Raw genomic sequence first — 22192 nt, 5'->3', positions numbered from 1 at the left:
TACTCCCATGAAATTATTATTACTAATATTAATATTATTATATCTCTTTTACAGATACATTAACTGCAGCATAGATAATCTAGGTAATTTTCCCAAGGCATGACAGAAATAGTATTCAAATCTATAACTTTTAGACTCTGAAGTCTCTGTTTTTAATCACTATACTATATTGAGACCCCAAGTAATGCTAAAAAGAGAATTGAAAATAAATCCCCACAGTAAAGATCATTCATTCTCTTGGTGTGGTTTAAGCATGTGCTCTGTGCCCCTTTGTAAGGCCAGCCCCTTTCTTGAACTCTGGATATCAAGTCTCAACACCACTTCAGCCCATCCCTTCAGCAACTCTCTTTTCTCTTCTGTGTCTTCAGCCTTTCCCTCTGTACTAGATCATGCTGCCTACACAGAGGTATGCTCTATGTCTTTTTATAGCAATCATTTCTTGTCTATATCCCCTCCACTCCACCTCTCGCTCCCTTTCTCTATTCTCCTTTATAGAAAAATTTGTAAAATAGATGAATTGTGTATTCTCACTGGCATTTGATAATTCAAGTGTTCTTGTGTTCCTTCTTTATTTTCTCTTTTTTAATTTTTTTATTGGTGCATTGTAGCCATACATCTTTAATAGAGTACAAGATGGTAGAGGGATACATGCACACATCACTCATTTGGCCCTTCTTCAATTCCCTCTCCATTCCCTCCCCCTTCCCTCCTTCTCATGTTTAGCTTACTGATTGACTTTGATATGTTTGTGAATGTACATCATATACATTAGGGATTTTCCCTCTTTCCCCTCCCTCATACCCCTCAGCTAGGTCACTGTATTTGCTCACCTATAATTCTCCTTCATTTAGAGTTCCCCTTATGACCCATTTTTTAACTTCCACATATTAGGAAGAGCATCCAATTTCTTACAGTTTGTGACTGATTAATCTCCTGTAGCATAAGGTTCTCCAGTTCCATCCATTTCCCTGTAAATGACATAATTTTGTTCTCTTTTATGGCTGAGTAAAATTCCAATGTGTACATATCTAATAGTTTTGTAATCCACTCATCTATTAACAGACATCTTGGCTGATTCCATAGTTTGGCAACTGTGAATTGTGTGGCTATGAACATAGATATGCATGCATTAGTTTGGTAGTTTGGTATCTATTATTTTGGGTAGATACTCAGAAGTGGTATTGCTGGATCATATGATAGGTTCATTCCCATTCTTCTGAGGACCCTACATACTGTTTTCCAAAGTGGTTGCACTAATTTTTAATCCCACCAACAGTGAGTGTATTAGAGTTCCACTTCTCCACATCCTTACCAACATTTGTTTTTTGTTTTTTGTTTTTTTTTTTTTTGTGTGTGTGTGTGTGTTTAATGATATCCATTCCACCTGGAGTTAGCTGAAATCTCAGAGTAGCTTTGATTTGCATCTCTATGATTGCTAATCCTTCTGTATTCTCTATGTAAATCTGAGTTTTAAAACTATGCAGACTTCTTCAGTACCTTTTACCTCAGGCCATTTTTGTAACAGATTTGGACTTTTATTGAGTACTTTAATCTCAAATATGGCTGGAGTTTTTTCCCATTAAGTTAGAACTTAGCAATAAGAAGGTATGAATTCAACCTTGGAAGAATTCTCTTGGCCCTTTGTCACTTTTTAAAATTTTTAATGTCTTTATTGGTGCATTATAGTCTCAGATCATAATATAAATCATAATGTAAATGAAATGCATGCACACACACAAACAGCACTTGGTGCCCACAACCTCCCCTTTTCCCTCCCTTCCAATACCTAATACCCATATTGACATTGGTATATTCACATGTTTACCCATAGTGGATGGCTGTATTTCTATTAATGAATCTCAGTCTTCCTCCTCCCCTGCTCTTCCTCCCTGGCTCCACTGAGGTTTCTTATCTGGAGTCCCTCTTGTATCCCAATTATTCCCTAATGTGTGCATATTAGAAAAAACATGACCCTTCACTTTCTGTGATTGGCTAATTTTGGTATTTTGCTGTTGTGAATTGTGCTGCTATGAACATGGGTATGCATATATTACTGTAGTCCTCTGGTTTCTTTTTCTATTTTTCTGTGGATCATAATTGAAAATGACATACAGTCAGACAGGGATTGGTGCCCTTCCCCCTGCTTTTTCTTACCCCCTCCCAACAATGAGTGTCCAGATTGACCATGCTACATTCATACTTTTACACATAATCAGATGTAGCTCCTCCATTAATCAACCTCAGCTTTTTTCCTCTCCTACCCTTCCATTCTAGCTTTCCTGAGGTTTCCCCTCCATTATCTGGAGTCCCTCTGGTATCCCCAGTGCTCCCTAGTTTGGGCATATTAGAGAAAACATATGTCCCTTCTCTTTCTGTGCTTGGCTGATCTCACTTAACATAATGTTCTCCAGGTCTTTCCATCTTCTTGAGAATAACATGATTTTGTTCTTCTTTATTGCTGAGTAGAATTTTATTGTGTATATTTCCTATAATTTTTCAATCCGTTCATCTGTTGATAGAGACCTAGATTGGTTCCATATTTTGGCTATTATGAATTGTGCTGCTATAAACATGGGTATGCATATGTTATGTAGTTCTCTGATTTCAATCCCTTTGGAAAGATACCCAGGAGTGGTATAGCTGAACCATATGGTTGGTCCATTCCCAGTTTTCTAAAGAATCTCCACACTGATATCCATAGCAGCTGCACTAGTTTGAACTACCACCAACAATGTAAAAGAGTTCCTCTTTCCCCACATCCTCGCCAGCATTTGTTGCTATTTGGTTTCTTTATGCTTGCCACTCTGATTCGGGTTAGATGGAATCTCAGTGTAGTTTTGATTTGCATCTCCTTGATGGCTAATGATGTTGAACATCTTTTCTTATATCTATTGGCCATTTGTATCTCTTCTTCTGTGAAGTTTCTATTCAATTCAGTTGCTCATTTCTTGATTGGGTTATTTGTTTTGCTAGTGTAGAGCCTTTTGAGCTCTTTGTATATTCTGAATATTAGCCTTCTGTCAGAGTGGTGGCTGGTAAAGATCTTCTCCCACTCTGTAGGCTTCCTCTTTAAGTTCTTGATGGTTTCTTTTGATGAACAGAAATGTTTTAGTTTGATGCCATTCCACTTGTTAATTCTTGCTTTAATTTCCTGTACTTTGGAGGTCTTGTTGAGAAAGTTATTGCCTGTACCTATATGTTAGAGTGTTGAGCCTATGTCCTCCTCTAATTAGTTCTCTGGTTTCAATAATTTTTTAAATAGGGATTGAATCCAGGGACACACTACCTCTGAGCTACACCTCCAACCCTTTTTTATTTTTTTATTTTAAACCAGGATCTTGTTGCCGGGCATGGTGGCGCACACTTGTAATCCCCGTACTTGGGAGGCAGAGACAGGAGGATCGTGCTGGTTCGAAGCCAGCCCTGCTGGCTTAAGAGACCCTGTTTCCAAAAAATAAAAAAGTATAAAATAGGTCTGGGAGTTAGCCCGAAGGTAGAAAGGTACCACAAAAAAAAAAAAAAAAAACAGGATCTTGCTAAATTCCTAAGGCTCGCCTCAAGCCTGCAATCCTCCTGTCTTAGCCTCCCAAGTACTGAGATTATAGGTGTGCACCACCATAGCTGGCTGACCTTTTGCCATTTTGCCAACATTGCAAGACACCAGAATTGAGAGGACAGAGCCATCAATGGAAATCCATGACTACACTGAGAGAAGGCACTTAAAGGAAGTTGCCTCCTTGTAATATTTCAATTGTTCTTTTTTTCTCTAGATAGGTTATATTGCATGCAGTGTTCTGCTGCAAAGTTTATATATAAATCATTTTCTGTAAATAAAATTATGTTTTAAGTATAGATGGAGAGTTTGCTATATAAAGACAGATGAAATAAAACAAGCAAAATAAGCACTGGAGCACAAGAGCGTTCTGTGAATCATGTGGTTCCCTTTTAATCCAGAGAATGCTTTTGTAATGAAAAGCATTTATCTTTTGTATAATTCTAAATGTTCAAGTATCAGGTGTGCTTAGCAGCATACTTGCGTAGGAAGGAAAGCATTGTTTGTTATTCTATATTTTATTAATGTTCTTTGCATATTATTTGGTTTATTTGCAACTCTATAAGGAGAATATACTTGGGAGTCTCTTCCTGTCTCCTTTCTCCTGAATAAATTTTAAAAGCAGTTTTAAATAGATCTTATAAAAGATAGTGCTTAGAAAGTAATTTGCATAGGGTAGTTCTTTTATGGTTATTTACATAAACTTGAGTCCCACTTTTTATGCAGTATAAACTCAGTATATAATATACTCAGTATATAGTATACATACTCAGTATGTAATGTACAATATATAATAATTCTATACTCAGTATATACTGTTTATGCAGAAGAGACTGGAGACTATAAACTGAGAACAAATTTCCTAAAACAAACTCAGTATAAAGTTTTTACACAAATGCTAACTATTATGGGAAGAAAGGAAGAAAAATGGGGAAGGGGGAGAAAAAAAGAAAGGAAGAGAGGGAGAGAAGCAAGCGAGCTCTTTCCTAGACTAAGTGCCTGGCCAGTACTGAGTAGAGAAACACCAAATGTGTAATAGAAGCAAGTCTGGAACTAAACTGCTGAAAACACAACCATTTAAAAAATAAGTATCTCACCTCTCATTTAACAAGGTATTAAATATTATTTTAGCCTTGGATATAAAAATTTACTTGACTTTAAAAAGTACGTATACTATACATGTACACACATACATACATATAAGGGAGTTAGCACTAAAACCTTGCTAAAGTCAAATAAATATATTATATATAAATATGTATATACATATATATAACCCTTACAAAATAGACTCAGATGCATTTTCAAAATGCATACAGTTTAATAGGAAAAAAACAATTAAAAATGGGAAAAATTTTAACCAGCAAGTTTATAAAAATAGATATACAAATGGCCAATAAACAGTGGTAACCAGTATCAATCTTTGTGAGGAAGTACAAGTTAAAACTGCTATGAAATACCAAAGCATGCCCACCAAAATGAAAAAGAATGAGAATCCTTTATATATCAACTGGAACCCTCCTATACCGCTGGTAAGTGTGTGACTTAGCGGGACCACTTCTGAAAAATGTCATTATCTACTGAAGAACATATGGATATTCTTAGAGCCCAACAAGTCCACTCCCTTTATAATCCCCACAAATTCATATTTTCAGGCACCAGAAGACATGTACAGGAACATTCATTCATCATCGCCAAAACTAGAAACAACCCCAAATGTCTGTCAGCCATAGAACAAATAAACCATGGTGTGTTTAAGCAATGTAAACAAATAAATAATTGCTAAGTGCAATAACATGGATAAACCACAGAAATAAGAGGCTGAGCAGAAGCCAGGCACAAAATAAATAAATATGTGTGATTCGGTTTATATGAAGATTAAAAAACAAGAAAACCTATAGCGAGAGAAGGCAGGAAGGTGCCTCCGCCTCCCAAGCGCTCAAGCCTGCAATCCTCAGCCTCCCAAGCACTGGGATTACAAGTGTGCACCACCACGCTTGGCTCAATTATATTTTAAAGTTTAAAATTTTTGAAGACCATGCATTTAGGAAACACTCTGTATTGAATACACATGCATCAAGCACCAAGTTAGATGCAAATAGTACCTCATTTTATCTCTATTATATCTCAACTGGCAGTGACACTCATGATAATTCATTGTTAAATTTCACAGATTCTTTTCTCATTCTTTTTCATTTTGGTGGGCATGCTTTGGTATTTCATAGCAGTTTTAATTTGTAGTTTCTCACAAAGTGAGAGCCTCAACAACTTAGTGAGGATCTACTTCAAAATAAAAAGGTAGGGGTGTAGCTCACAGGTGAATTTCCCTGGGTTCAGTACATGAGGAGAAGGGGTGGAGTGTGAGAAAGGGAGGGAGGGAGGGAGGGAGGGAGAGAGGGGGAGAGAGAGAGAGAGAGAGAGAGAGAGAGAGAGAGAGAGAGAGAGAGAATATAAATGAATTGGGAAAGAAACAAACTTTTCTTCAAACTTCACAAATTATTCTTAGTTGGAATAGGCTTCTATAACAAAAGACAGGTTGATAAGAGAAAAGAATTTTATTTTCCTGTATATTTTGTATATACGTAGAGATACCCAGAGAATGAGTAGTTACCAATAGCTTTTAATAAGGTTATCTTTTTCCTTTTTGCCTTGCTTGGTCTACTTTTTATCTTTATATTTTTATTGGTGCATTATTGTCTCACATCATAGTGTTCTTTATAGTGATAGTAACATACATACAGCCAGCACTTGGTGGGATGATGTGGCTCTAAGTTCCAGTCTATATTCCATCTTCAAGAGAGAACAGCACATTTTTAGAGAAGTGGGAAGACAAAGTATCTAGGGGTGACAACCTTGAAGAAGGCAAATAACTGCAGTTGGTAAAGCTTAAAGCTGGTCAATGTAGATTCCTCTGGTATTGTCGCCAGGCATGTGAGGACCTGAAGTTGTGTGCAGTGTCAGCCTCTTCTCTCCATGGCACAGCATAGTACAGGATACCTTTTTTCTTTGTAAATCCATGCCCTACTGTTAAACACTTACAGGAAGGGCATAGAGCCTTCCTGCTTCTGTTTTTTTCTTAATTACCTTCATCTCAACGATTCTTCTCATTTTATGGGGGGGGGGTACGTATTTTGATCTCTTACAAAAGTCAATTTAAAGACGGACAACACTGGTGAGACGCACAGTTGCATACAGTTTGGTTCACTGTTGAGACATATTTTCCATCACTGTGATGTGGACAAAGTTTAGCTTTATCTTCTCTTTTTCAGTGGGTTATTATTGTTTGTTTGTTGCCATTCCCTGGGTTATTTATTTGCAATGTTTTTTTCATCTTCCCAGTCCCTTGTTTGGTAAATCACTTCTGAGAGATCTACACTCTTTCCCCTACTGACAGCAGATTGGGCCAGGCTCAGAACCCCAATTCTCTTCCATCAGCTTGATGTTATTTATTTTATTTATTTACTTACTTTATTTTTGAGGTACTGGGAATGGAACCCAGGGGCATTGTACCTCCAAGCTATACCTCCAGCCCAATTTTTTTTTTTTAGTCTTTTTATTTTTTTAAAACAGGGTCTCACTGAGTTGTGAAGGGCCTCGCTAAGTTACTGAGGCTGCATGTGAACCACCATCCTCCGGTCTCAGCCTCCCAAATGTTGGGATTACAAGAGTGTGCCACCATACCCAGCTTAGCCTGATGCTATTTAAATCTCACTTTGGACTAATGTGACCTCAGATAATAGATTTAAACTACAAACTCATTTTCTTTATCTTTAAGGCAGGATTAAAACTACAAGTTTGTTTTGAGAATTATGTGACTTAATTCAGGTCATCACCTAAAGCAACCTCTGGCTCACAGTGAGCACCCAGTAAATGCAAATTAGTATTATTATCAGGGCAGTGGAAAAAAATTGGATCATGCAAGGCTGTGCCTGGGTAAGAGTCTGGATATTACTTAGCATAAATGGCAAGAACTGTGGGAGTACGCCCAGGGAAAGAGCCTGCACAAGAAAGAAATCAGATATAAAGACCATGAACTCCACCTTCTCTAGAATTTAGGACTCGGGAAATAAGTATAGATTGCCAATAGTTGCAAACAAGATCATTGAGAAGAAAGTAGGAAAGTATCAAAGATAAGATAAGACTTTCACACTGACAATTTTTTTCTTTCTAGAAGTTACCGGCATAGTCCACAGTGTATGTCATACTTCTAAAAACTCAAATATGCTTAATACATATTTGTAAATAAAATCTTCACACAAATAATTCTCAAGTATATAAATGTAGATTTTGAAGAATTAATACTGGGAAACTCAGTGAAGTTAAAACTAATCCAGATTTGAAAAGTATAAACCTATTTTGGATTCAAACTAACAAAATAATATTGCTTTTCTCCATGTACACATAAAAATATTTTTCAAGTGTTTAGCAATTATACTTTAATACAATTATATATTTATTTATTTATTTATTTAGTGGTACTGAGGGTGGAACCCAGGGTCTTTTCTACCTCCAGGCTATACTCCCAGACCTATTTTATATTTTATTTGGAAACAGGGTCTCACTAAGTTGCTGAGACCCTCACCAAGTAGCTGAGGCTGGCTTCGAACCTGTGCGATCCTCCTGTCTCGGCCTCCCAAGTGCTGGGATTACAAGTGTGTACCACCACACCCAGCTCAAATATATTTTAAAATTTAAATTTTTTGAAGACCATCCATTTAGGAAACACTCTGTATTGAATACAGACGCATCAAGCACCAAGTTAGATACAAATAGTACCTCATTTTATCTCTATTATATCTCAACAGGCAGTGACACTCATAATAATTCATTGTTAAATGTCACAGATTTTATAAGCCAGTTCTACTGATAACCTGAAATTTTTCATGATAAAAAATATTTATGCCTCAAAAATTCCATAAGTTTACAAGTCAGCCTCTTGCCCCTCCAGAGAGCTAAAATTTAGGTATTTATCAGCACACCGATGCATATAAGTACCATTGGTTTCATCTTATGAATGAGAAAAGTCAAGCTCAGATAAGCTATGTGCCCTCTGAAGTTACTCATCTACCACAGAAAAATCAAGTGTTTGAACTAGATAGATATCCAGATTCAAAGTCCATGCTCTATCCCGTATATCTTGCTCTACAATTAGAATATCATTAGTAATCCACTTTATTAATGTATAATTTATTCATTTTTAAGGTATAGGATATAATTTGGGATTAATTGAAAAGCCTAATTTGCAATTTAAATAATTATTTTCTTAATTTGTTGTTACTGTTTTGTTATTTAAAAAAATTTCTAAGAGCCCTTCCAATGATACAGCTGAGGAAAACTTGCTTAATTATGTTTTCATTAATTTATGCAAGCCAATATGATGCCAATCGCTGTGTACTGTAGTCCCAAAAGCAGAATCAGTTGAGATGCAGGCCTTACTTAGAAAAAGATGGCTCTCATCTGGTGCAAACAAAGCAGCTCCCTAGCAGTAATCATTCTGTTCTATTCAACATCAATAGGCCAGGAACTTGGAGTGGTAACTTATTCCCCTGAAGAACACCTGTGAAAGACAGGGCTGTGATATCAATGCTAACGAATCTCAAAGTTCAAGAACTAAAGTTATAGTCCAGGCATGGTGGCACACGCTTGTAATCCCAGCATTCGGGAGGCAGAGACCAGAGGATCGCTGTTCAGGGACAGCCTTGGCTACGTAGGGAGGCCCTTCGCAACACATTGAGACTTTGTTTTAAAAATAAAAAGACTAAAAAATAGGGCTGGGGATGTAGCTCAGAGGTACAATGCCCCTGGGTTCCATTCGCAGTACTGAAAAAAAAAAAAGAACTAAAGTGATATCCTAGAACAGTAAGTTCAGTAAGTTCTTAACTTTGCATATCATTAAAAAAAATCTCAGGCTTACCCCCAAATTCATGTAATCAGAATCTTTGGGAATAGGGCTTGAGCACTGGTGTTTTTTAATCAATCACTTGCTGAAGACTACTACCATTAAAGTTCTTGCTTTTGTCCTCTTCCACGTTGTCACACGTGCTCTTGAAACAATAGTTCATTGGGGAGGTCTCTCTACCCATTAACTCAAACACTGAATATACAGCAAGCTTTGCCCTGTGTTCCAGACACCTTCTAACTACACATTCTGTGATCTAGCACCCTCTGCCAGCAGACTACACCTCCTTCCAAGAGTTCAGACTCAGTAGAGTTGAGCCTACCTTCCTTTGACCTCTAGAATAAGCAGATTGCAATTTATACATAACTAAAATCTCATTCTCACTCAAGATGTATTGCTTACTTTCAAACTCCACATTGACTCTCATTCATTTATTTCTTCATTCTGTTCTGCACTTGAAAGAGCCTATCTTTCAATTTAGATATAATCCTCACTCCTATGTCTGCTTCTGACTCAGTCTTTTAGTAGCTGTATGACAGTCAACAAGCACTGGACATTTCCAGACTTCAGTTTTATTTCCTGCAATATGTGAATAATAACGCTTGACTTGTAGATTTATAAAATAGAAATGTGATGCTACATACAAAATACCTAGCATAATATCTGGCACCTGGCATAATATCTGGCATGATCCAGGGATGAAGTGATAATGCCATAGATTAATAATTTAAACAAATGTCTCGAGCTCCTTCTTTGTGGTGATAAGCTTTAAAAAAAAAAACAGAAAAATAAAGAATGTAAAGTCTTGCCCTAAATATAAGAATAACACAATGAATTCATAGGTTACTACATGATAGGTAATAATTCCATTAAAGAGGTATAAAGGAGAAGTGTTATGTTTTAGATATAAAATGTCCCCCAAAGCCTCAGGAAATATAGCAAAATCAGAGATGAAATAGTTGAATCATGAAGGTTCTAGCTTCATCAGTTTTGATACAGTGATGGATTAGTAATTTGTTTTTTGTTTTGTTTTGTTTTTTGTTTTGTTTTGGGGTTTTTTGGTGGTACTGGGGTTCCTGGAAGCCCTTCTACTTCCGGGCTATACTCCCAGACCTATTTTATATTTTTTATTTGGAAACAGGGTCTCTTAAGCCAGTGAGGCTGGCTACACACGATGGAATTCTATTAAGCCATAAAGAACCAAATCATATCATTTGTGAGAAGATGGAAAGTCCTAGAGAGCATTATGTTAAGTGAGATCAGCCAAGCACAGAAGGAGAACATACATGTGTTTCCTTTAATATGCCCAAACTAGAGAACATAGAGGATACTAGTGGGACTCCAGATAATGGAGGGGAAATACCAGCAAAGTTTGAATGGAAGGATAGGAGAGGAGGAATGCTGAATTTGTTTAATGAGGGTCTACATCCGAATATGTGTAAAATTATGAATGTGGCATGGTTACCCTGGAAAATAACTGGAGGGAGGGGTGAAGGGAAAATGGGGGCAGGGGGAAGAAAGCACCAAGCATAGCTTAAATGTAAACCAAATATGTTCAATAAAAAATTTGTAAAAAAAAAAAAAAGAAAAGAAAAGAAAAAAGAAAAAATTAAATCTACTTAAAAAAAAAATAAAGACCCTTTTAATGACAAAAAAAAAAAACCTGCACGATCCTCCTGTCTCCGCCTCCTAAGTGCGAGGATTACACATGTGCGCCACCACACCCAGCTGGGCAATTTGATTAGTAATTTGAATGGAGTTAGTGTAGGCAGGTGAGGGAAAGCTAGACGTAGGTCACTGGGGCCATGGCCTTAGTACCTATATTTGTCCCTGCTCCTTGCTTCTACCTCTGCATCCTAGCTGCCATGAGTTGAGCTCTGGACAAGTGCTACCAGTCCTACGCCACACCCTACCATCATGAACTTTCTGCCTTTGAGACAAATAACCATGAACTGCACCTCTGAAACCATATGCCAAATTAAGCCTTTCTCCCTCTATATTATTTTTGCCAGGTATTTTGGTCATGGCGATGAAAAAGCTAACAAAGAGAGAAATTATGGTATTTAATAGAAAATGAAATGAAAAGAAAAAATGTTACTTAGTGCTCCAAATCTACATATGAAAAGCTTCCAGAACTGTTTAATTATCTCCGTGCATCCTACCATGACATATGCCTTAGGATAGTTTTTCATTGCCCTTTCTCATAGGACTCATTCCCACTTCCAGCTCTGGCTCTGGCTCATGGTATTTTTAATTTCAAAGACTCTCTCTCCTTTCTAAACATAAAAATATAATCCATAATTCAAGATCCCACTCACCTTTTCCTTGAAGTCTTCTCTGACAGATCTTTGACCTATAAGAGCCACTACCATGCACGTGAGTAGAATCTTCCATTATAGTGATCCTCGGGATGAATATATGGAGCATTTGCAAAACTGTATATTCCCTGGCCTAAAATCAAATCTACTGAATCTTTGTAGAAGGCTTAGGAATATGTATTTTACATGCATGGTAGATCATTTAACATATTAATGTTTATTTTGTTCCTCAATAAGGATGCAGATTTCTGGGTCTCCGGGGATGCAAAGTTTTATAGCTTTCAGCCCTGAAACAGTCTATAAGTGCTATAAAAGTGTATAGAAAGAGAAGACACACACACACTAATACTTGGGTGCTTTCATGAATTGGGTTGCCAGTAGGCAACCATTGTTAAAATTGAAAACCATTGTTGAGGGCAAAATTGTTCTAGTTTTAAAGATGATAGACTTATGGGATGAAAATGTCAACCAAATATAATTCAAATAAATAGAATTTTAATTATGATAGCATTCTCCTTTGATTCTAATAATTCACAGAGATAAAATTCTGAATAAAATGGAGGCAAGATTTGATTAAACAAATTTCTCAGAGCCTCTACCAGCTAGGCCCATGACTACATTGCAGTTTTGACCTCTGGTGAAGATTTTTTTCTCCAGGAATAAGCTTATTTAGATAATTTTAGTGTATCTATTTTTCTGATATGATCAGAAAAGTGTAAGCTTAATATTCTTTTTAATACTTTTATTGGTGCATTACAGTCTCACATCATGATGTAGTTCATAGTTAATAGTTACACATATTAATAGAGACACAGCATTTGGTGGTAAGCCTAATATTCTTTAACTCAACCTTGGGTAGAAAATATAATTACTATTTCAGGAATTTGATGGAAGAAAGTCTTGAAGGAATGGGAAGTTTTACACATAAAGTTTTTAAAAGAAGCATCTAGCTGTCACTGTGTCTTGTTAGATAAGAAAAAGATTTGAAATATGTACATACCAATTGACACCAGCATTAAAAAATTTGAGTTTCTTAGATTGCTCTAAAACACAATATACTTTTCTGCAGTAATAGAAGTTTTATCATAATATTACCAAAGATTACCAGCTTATACCCTTGAGGCTAAGAATATTTATCAAAAATATTAGCTAAATATTATTGTAAAAAATGTGTTCACTTAAAATTAAATTTACTCACCAAATTAGTCAAAATTATCCATTAAATAAGACAACAAAGTTCTCACTGACTCAACAATACTAAAATGAAGGATACATTCCCTTAAAATTAGGCACATAGCTAGTGCATTCCTTTTCCTCCAAATGAAAGACTGCAACCCAGTGCATAAATTTGAGTTTGCATTTTAAACTCCTGGATAAAAGATATATAGTCTAGCAAATTCTAGCCAGAATGGATAGAATACTTAGAAAAACAAACAAAAATAGATTCAGTTTAGACTTCAGTTTCTGGCAACTAAATAACGAGAGATTACTATATACTCTGGATAAAAAAAAAAAAAACATCCAAAAAGGTGAGAAAAGACAGAGGGAAAACCTCCCATGGACATAGGAACCAAACAGAAAGAACAACAAGTTTTAAAAGCATCACTAGCAATGTGGACTTCCAGGAGCAGACAGCATGGGTAAGAATAGACCTAGACCCCATTGCAGTAGAGCATTGGACCAAAGACCACAGGACAAAAAATTGGGAATCAAGAAGAGCCACCTATTGAGGGAAATTCTCAGAAGAAGCAGACAGCAAGGATAGGAAAACCTACAATTTAGAGTACAATAACTCACCATACATATGATTAACATAGAATTATGCTCATACAATTATATAAACATAATTCCTTAAAAAATACAAATCATTCAATATAAAACTGGCCAAAAGACATGATAGTTCATGGAAGAGAAAACACTGCCAATAAATATAGGGAATAACCTTATTGGTAAATAGACAAGTGTGATTTCTTTATTTGAACAAAAAGACTACAAAAATGTATGCATCAATGCCTAGAATCCCATAATGCTTACATCACTGTATTCCCAGAACCCTGAAGCCAATTATTTCCCATCCAAGTAGAAGACTGGAAGAGATTTATGTGGAGAAACTGATCAGCCAAGAGGAAAGACCTAAACATAACAACATCAAGTGTCTTTACAAATGGTTCAGTGAGATCACCCAGGGGTTAAAATGGGAGTCAGCAAGCCCTAGCTAAGTGTTCAGAGCTTCCATTAAGCCTTGTAGTCTCCTGTTCTTGGGAATGAACATACAGCTAAGATTATTGAGCATCTGAGGAAATTTCCCAACTTGGAAGACAGAGACCACAAATAATGAATAAGAAAACAAAACCAACAAGGAGAAAACAAAAGATATTCAGGGAGAAGAAAATCTCTTATCTCCAGACTGGTAAGAGGAGATTTTGAGTCCATGAAGCAAGAGCCTTATATAAATTTTTAAATATAAAGCATTTAGACCAGCCTGAATCAACTGAAGGAATGTGGAAGAGCAGTTCTCCATGAGCATTCAGGTTTCTTCAGGTATTACCAGTGAGGTACTTAACTATTCTTTGTCCCAGGATATCTACTTCGGGATGTTTCTATAGGAAACTGCCTTGAAAAACAGAAGCAGCATCTTTCGGGAGCAAAAGGCAATCATGCTTCCTAGGTATTAGCAAATGAGTTTCCTAACTCAAGGTTCTTCTCCCATAGTGCAGCCTACTGCACATACCATCTGGTCCTCTGTGCACTCCCTTGTGGGAATGGAATCTTGAAAACTGGCACCAGTAGGCCCTCTGGTTGCATAGTAAAAGAGATCCTGACATCAGCCCAAAACTATAAGGGGATTTTATATGTCATTCTATATTTCATATATATTTCAAGTCGAAAAGTTATTTTAAAGTAACTAATTCAAGAAAATTACTGTTGTAGCTCCATCCACCTCAGCTTGCCCTTTGGGTAATAGTTTGGCACATTGACAGCTACGTGGTGTCCATAACCTGATAATCGTCTTATTCTTACCTAAATACTCCAATTCCAAGAGGAGTAGTGAGGGACTTGAGTCTATGAGGAAATGTCTGTCCTGTAGGTAACGAGTTCCCATAAATTCTATAAAATTACAAAAATTTAATAATACCTCATCTGCTCCCACTTTCTAGAAATGGGATAACATTTGAAAAAACTAAGATTTAATGAAATATCCATTCTAGGAATCTAATTAAATAGGATTGTTAGATGATTCATTTTAAAGACCTCATTCATTCACTCATGATACATTAACCAAAATAGTTTACATAAAATAAATAGTTTGAGATCAAAGACAGAACAAAAATACAGCTATTGGAATAATTACTCCAATATACTATTATTCCAATAATAATATATATTATTCCAATATCTATATTTTATACATATAATATATATGGCAAAAACTAAAGAGAGTAGTAAACCTCATCAAATGGATAACTCGTCACAAAATAATGTACAAAGGAAGAAGAAAAAGTCATAATTAATTTTCTGTACTTTTCCTTAATGTCTTAAGTTGGAGATTACAACTTTGAAACCTTCAAAATATTTATGTTTGGGATTTGGCTTTGTATAAAAATGAAAAACACTTTATACAGAATTCCAAAAGGTCATTTAAAACTTTTTCTCATCTAGACATTATAAATCATAAAGATACATTTAGAGAATTTCTCTACATTTAGAGAACTTTCTCAACAGCAATATTATAATGTTATATTCTTTCTTAGTACCTGCTAATGGCTTATTCTAAATAGATTTTAAGACTTTTTAATAAATACATTATTCTTCATTTATAACCTTTTCATACAAGTATGATTCACTAATATTAGACTATAGAATGTTTTCTATAATTCCAAGGAAAAATTTTTAAGCTGATTTTTGAATTATTATTTCATTTTAATGTTTGCTTTGGTGCAAATTTCTTACCATGACTTTAAGACATAATAATCAAGTTTGCTTCAGTAAATTCAGTAGAAGAGAAACTGTTGGATTATTCTAACAAACCATGGTAGGAACAGTCATTCATTCAATGATTAAACATACATTGATTGGCCATCTTTACCTGTTAGACTCTAAGATAAGTCCCAAAGGAAAACCTTGATAAATGTAACATGAGACTGGCATCAAACAACTCCCTGTCTAGCAGGAGAAGTAGTTATAAATGATGAAAATATAGTGAGTGCCATCAAGGAAGCACAATTAAAGTGAAATGAGGTCTGTAGAGATAGAGACCACTTATATTCTACTTTCTGTTGGATCTTCTGCACCAGGAAGATGCCCTGACATTTAATAGGTATTCTCTAAAGAATGAGCAAAATGGTGGCAGTTGACCGGAACTTAAGAGATAGAATGATATACTCAAGAGATGCTTTAAAAAAGGATATTTGTAAAAATATAAGTTAGAACTGTTCTCATTTCACTAATTCACTTCTTTTCCAGCTGGTTATAAAGGGCACAGTGTGGTTCAAAATATCCCTCTCCACATTTTCCTGTCACTGTAATTCAGGATATGACCAACAGAACTAAGGTCATTTCATAGTAGGTCCAAGAGGAATCATGGTTGACCCATCCAATGAGTGTTGCTTTTTCTCAAATGAATCACTTTGAAATGCCCTTAGCTCAATAATGCTACCATTATCCAGTACGTGCTTAAAACTGTTCTCTGTGGTTTCCCTTCAGAATCTGTGTCAGTTGCTTTAAAACATCCTCATTACCTCAGTATTCACAAAGAATCAGGAATGAGAATGGCCTCTGACTTCTTAACAAGTAAAAAAGGAAATTAAAAGACAGTAAAGTCTGCAAAACTGGATTATGGGACACATGTCTACACTACAGGTTTCTGAATCCTTCAGTCTTTTTAAAGATTGTACAATATATTCGTATTTTGCACATTTGAGATGGGGGACAAAGATTGAGTGGAAAAGGCTGTGGATTTCCTCAAATTCAAATCACAATATTTTAACTCAGAAAAATGCAAGCCCCTTTCTGAGTATAAATTCCAGATGAATGTCTACTTCTGCCTTTGGTAAAAAAAAAAAAATTTACCCTGCCCTATTGCTTTTTTTTAAAAAAAATTATTATCAAATATTTATGACAGGTGAAAAGTAGAGTGTAACGATGAACATCTGTATGCCCTCTATAGAATTTAAGAATTAAAATGTTAGGATTATTTAAGCTTCTTCACCATATTTCTGTTTCTCCTTCTCCAATAGGCAACTGTAGTTCTGAATTAGATGTTTATTATTCCTTTGCTTTTTTTTTTTTTTTTTTTTTGGTGGTGGTACTAGGGTTCCTGGAAATCCTTCTACCTCCGGGTTACACTCCCAGACACCTATTTTTTATATTTTTATTTGGAAACAGAGTCTCTTTTGCCAGCAAGCCTGGCTTCAAACCTGCGCGATCCTCCTGTCTTTGCCTCCCAAACACTGGGATTTCAAGCTTGCACCACCACGCCCGGCTTCCTTTGCATTTTTAATTTAAGGTTAATAGAAACATCCTATAATATTCTTTATTAATTTTTGCTCAACATAATGTTAACATACATATTTTGCTCTACTGATGGTACTGATTGGTTGGGGGGTGTCTGATGCTGAGACTTACTGATGGATGTATATTTAGTTTCCTGAGACTTACTGATGGATGTATATTTAGTTTCCTCCTTTTTTTTCTGTTAAAGATAGTGCTACCCTAAAGATTTTGTTCACATGCTCTTAGTTTTATGAGTAATTGATCTTTAAGTTGTGTGCCTATGAGTAGATTTTTCAGACTTTTGTGGATTCTAGCCATCCTCAATATATAATTTATTACCAAATTGCTTTTATAGTGATTGAATCAATTTGTATTCCTACAAGGAGAGTATAAAATTACAATTGCTTCACATCCTCCTTTACACTTTAAATTTTGCTAATATGATAAATATTTTAATTTCATTAAAATTAGTGGCTACTAATAAGAGCATGTGTGTGTTTCCTCTACTGGTTCCTTTTTTATATTTTTCTTATTGAGTGCATTAAATTGATATCATATTGGGGTACAAAGTGTTAGAAAGATAAAAATAATATAAATAAAAATAGCACCCTCTTGTTTCCCTCCTCACAGTTTCCCCTACATCCTTTTCTGTCAAATATTACTGATATTTTAGCTATTTTTCTCTTAGATTGCATACGCTTTATAATTTGTAAATTTTTTCATATATCCTGGGTACTAAATTTGTGTGTATTACAAATAATTACTCCCAGTCTGAGTTTTGTCCTTTTATGATAATTATGTGATTTGCATTAAAATCTGTGAGAATACCAATGCCAATTTAAAATAAGTTATACAGTGATTAATTGAGCCATATAACTTATACTATTCCCCTATTTATAGTTAATAAATAAGAACAATTTTAAGAATTATTTGGGCTTTCATGGATAAGCTATTAAAAACATCATGATACTATGAGCTGCTAGTTTAATAAATGATTATTTTACTTGGCACCCAAATATTTCAAGTTGAAGAAAATAGCTCTTTGGCACAATGAGAAGATGTGGAATGTTGAGTAATATTACACAGGGATTTTTCTCATAGCATTAAAGAAAATATATATATTTCAAACCTGCCAAATGTGCAAAATAAATTATTTTGATAAAATTGCTGGCCTCAGTTTGTATAAGCACTTTGGCCTGTCAAAGCCTGTGATATCCAATATCTTTATTACTTTCCTAGAGACCAGTGTTAAAATAAAGGAAAAAAACAAAGCCATTCAAATTTATAGAAAATAATAGTCAATTGCCTGTCCTTAAACTCAGGACACGAGACCATAGATTATGCAGAAGGCAGTGGAGAAAAGAGCATATGTGAATTTGCAGTAGCAAACAATGCATTTTCTTTTCTTTTGTTTTTGTTTTTGTTTTGTTTTGTTTTTTATTGGTGCATTATATTTATACATCATATTGGGGTAAAAAACTTGTATGGACATACCTGTACACATCACCCATTTAGCCTCTACCCAATTCCCACCCCATTCCCTCCCATCCCTCCTTCCCATGCTTGGCTTATTCATCAATGAAAGCCATATGCGGTGGCACAAGCTTGTAATCTCAGTACTTGAGAGGCTGAGACAGGAGGATCATGTAGGTTCAAAGCCAGCCTCAGCTACTTCATGAGACTCTCAGCAACTTTGTGCAATCTTGTTTCCAAATAAAATATAAAATAGGTCTGGGAGTGTTGCCTGGAGGTAGTAAGCCCCTATGTTCCATACCCAGTATCCCAGTATGAGAGAGAGAGAGAGAGAGAGAGAGAGAGAGAGAGAGAGAGAGAGAGAATATTCATCAGAAAGTAGCCATTTTGTTTTGGTAGGAAAAATATTTTTGCGTGTGTGGTACTGGGGATGGAACCCAGAGGCATTGTACCTCCAAGCTACACCCCCAGCCCTATTTTTTAGTCTTTATTTTTTTGAAATAGGGTCTCACTGAGGTGCAAAGGAAGAGAAGAAAATTTTTAATGGTAAAATCTAACTTGCCAATTGGAAGAAAAATGAGAAAATTTTATTTCTCACACCTTTCTGCAAAATAATTTCCAGGTACATCAAATATATCACAGGACTAAAAGGAAGAAAACATGAATGAACATGGTTATATAAGAGAAAAAATAAGGTCTTTCTTACCATAATACACCACTTCAAACCCAAAAAGAATATATAATTGATTAAACTACTCCCTAAGTTTTTAAAAATAAAAAATAATTTAAAATAATGATTATAAATAAAGTCAAAAGTTATAAATTGATGTGTTTGAATCATTTTTTTTGTGGTACTGGGGTTTTTGGAAGCCCTCTACCTCCGGACTATACTCCCAGACCTATTTTTATATTTTTTATTTGGAAACAGGGTCTCCTAAGCCAGCATGGCTGGCTTCGAACCAGCACAAGCCTCCTGTCTCCACCTCCCAAGTGCGGGGATTACAAGCGTGCGCCACCACACCTGGCGAATCAATATGTTTGAAAAAAAGATTTTCCTCAATGTAAAAATGGTTTCACTATGAGATGAGCTGGATAATAGGAAAAACTGACAAAAAACACTATTAGGCAGTTCAATAATTTAGAAATGCAAATGGTTAATAAACATATAAAGTTATCCATATTGGTAAATATTTTACCAATCACCAAATACTGATCGTTGTTCATATTGGTAAACATTTTATAAAATGTTGAAAATAGTTTGACTTGGTTAGAGTGATGAGGGGGGTGTTTCCATATGCCCTCAATAAGAAAATGAATTGGTACAATCATGTTTGCAAAGCAAGTGTGCAGAATCAACTGAAAGTCTTAGTGTGCAGATTATACAGCCCAACAATTCTACTTCTAGATATTTATCCTAAGAATTTTGATATTACAAATATCTAATGATCAGTAATATATATTTCAAAAATGACTTGCAGCATTATATGTAAAAGAAAGTGTGCAAAACAAGCTAAGCATACATAACTAGGATGTTGATTAAATGTGATATTGTGCAAATAGCTTTTTTCTTTTTTTATTGTTCAAACCTCTTAATGTGGTACAAGATGATAGTTGTGGTACAAGATGATAGAGGCATACATACATGCACACACCCCTCATTTAGCCCTTCCTCATTTTCCACACCATTCTTCCCCCTCCCTCATTCTCAGGTTTGGTTTAGTCATTGACTTTGATATGTTTGTGAGGTACATCATGCACATTAGGGAATTTCCCTCTTCCCCCCTCCCTTCACCCTCTAGCTATAGCTAGAGTTTCTCCTTCTTTATCTAGAGTTCCTTCTATGACCTCTTTTCTTCCTAATTTCCACATATTAGGGAGTACATCTGATTTTCATTTTTTGTGACTGACTAATCTCACTTAGCATAATGTTCTTCAGGCCCATCCATCCATTGTCTCCTGTAAATGGCATAATTTTGTTCTTCTTTAAGGCTGAGCAAAATTCTATTGTGTAAATATCCCATAGTTTTGTAATCCATTCATTTGTTGATGGACATCTTGACTGGTTCCATACTTTGGCAATGGTGAATTGTGCAGCTATGAACATAGATACACATGCTTTAGTTTGATAGTTTGGTTTCCATTCTTTTGGGTAGATACCATGAAGTGGTATTACTAGATCATATGGTAAGTTCATTCCCATTCTGGAAGTTATATAACGAGAGAGAGGGATGGAGGAAGAAAGACAGAGAGAGCAAGAGAGAGAGAGAGAGCTAGAGAGAGAGCGAGAGAGAGAGCGAGAGAGAGAGCGAGAGAGAGAGAGCGAGCAAGAGAGAGAGAGAGAGAGAGAGAGAGAGAGAGAGAGAGAGACAGAGAGAGAGAGACAGAGAGAGAGAGAGACAGAGATCAGCATGACTTGAGGAAAGATGCTCAGATCCCATACTGATGGTCAGATTACATCAGATTACATGCTGGGTCCTAAATCAGTTGGTGACTTTTGAGTGTGTAGTATCAACAATGTATATAGAAATTTTCTATGGAAGAGTAGATTATGAGTGCAGAGAATAGAGTGTAAACTAGAGGCATATGACAAACTTAGCAAAAACTCTGCATAGAGTCACCAAACTTAAAGAGTGGCAGAAATCTGATCAATCAATCCTCCTCTTTACATTAATGAGGCCTGAAGAGGTTAAAAATAACCAGACAAATGTCATATCACCAGCAAAGTAAGGCTAGAATCCAAATGTCTGGACTTGTTACCATTTACAACAATTAGTGCATGTCCATGAAATCCAGAAAACCACAGATGATCCTTCAGATTTTTTAGAACCAAATTTGCTGACCATAAAACTTAATTTTAGAGACTGCCAGCCATCGGGTTACTCAGACACCCCTCAAAGTATGTATCCCAGTACCAATGGTTGTTTTAGAGGGTCTCAGTTTCTACCAGTGTCCAACCCTGCTTCTGCTAAAGATTTTAGCCATGAGTAGGCAGAAATTCCAAAATAATGGGAAAAGTTTGAAATAAGCTATTTTTAGCTGTTCATGCAATTTTTCAGGTAGATTGAAATGTAATCTTTGTCACTGCTTTTAATGACATAGAGAGGTGTTCAGTACTGTACCTTTCAGAGGCTCCTTTACTGAAGCATTTGAAAATTAGTGATACTATCAAGTCATATTTTCTTCTTGTACTCAAACCCTTTGGAGGGTTTAGAAAAATGCTTTACTTTTATAGAACAAAATGGCTTAATGTGCAACACATAAAAATTGTCTTGGATTCTCTTTTTCAGAGTTTAGAAATAATTATAAAAAAGTAACCAGCTCATCAAATATTTATAGGTAATGTTTTTCTTTGTAATTATCATACACTGTGATGTAGTGTTCAATTACTATTTCATGACTCTATTAGTCAGGGCCCAATTAGAAGAAAGAAACCAGAGTAATTCAAGCAGGTTTAAT

Source organism: Muscardinus avellanarius (assembly GCF_963383645.1).
Source record: "Muscardinus avellanarius genome assembly, chromosome: 9".
NCBI lineage: Eukaryota > Metazoa > Chordata > Mammalia > Rodentia > Gliridae > Muscardinus > Muscardinus avellanarius.
Note: the sequence above shows the minus strand (reverse complement) of the source record.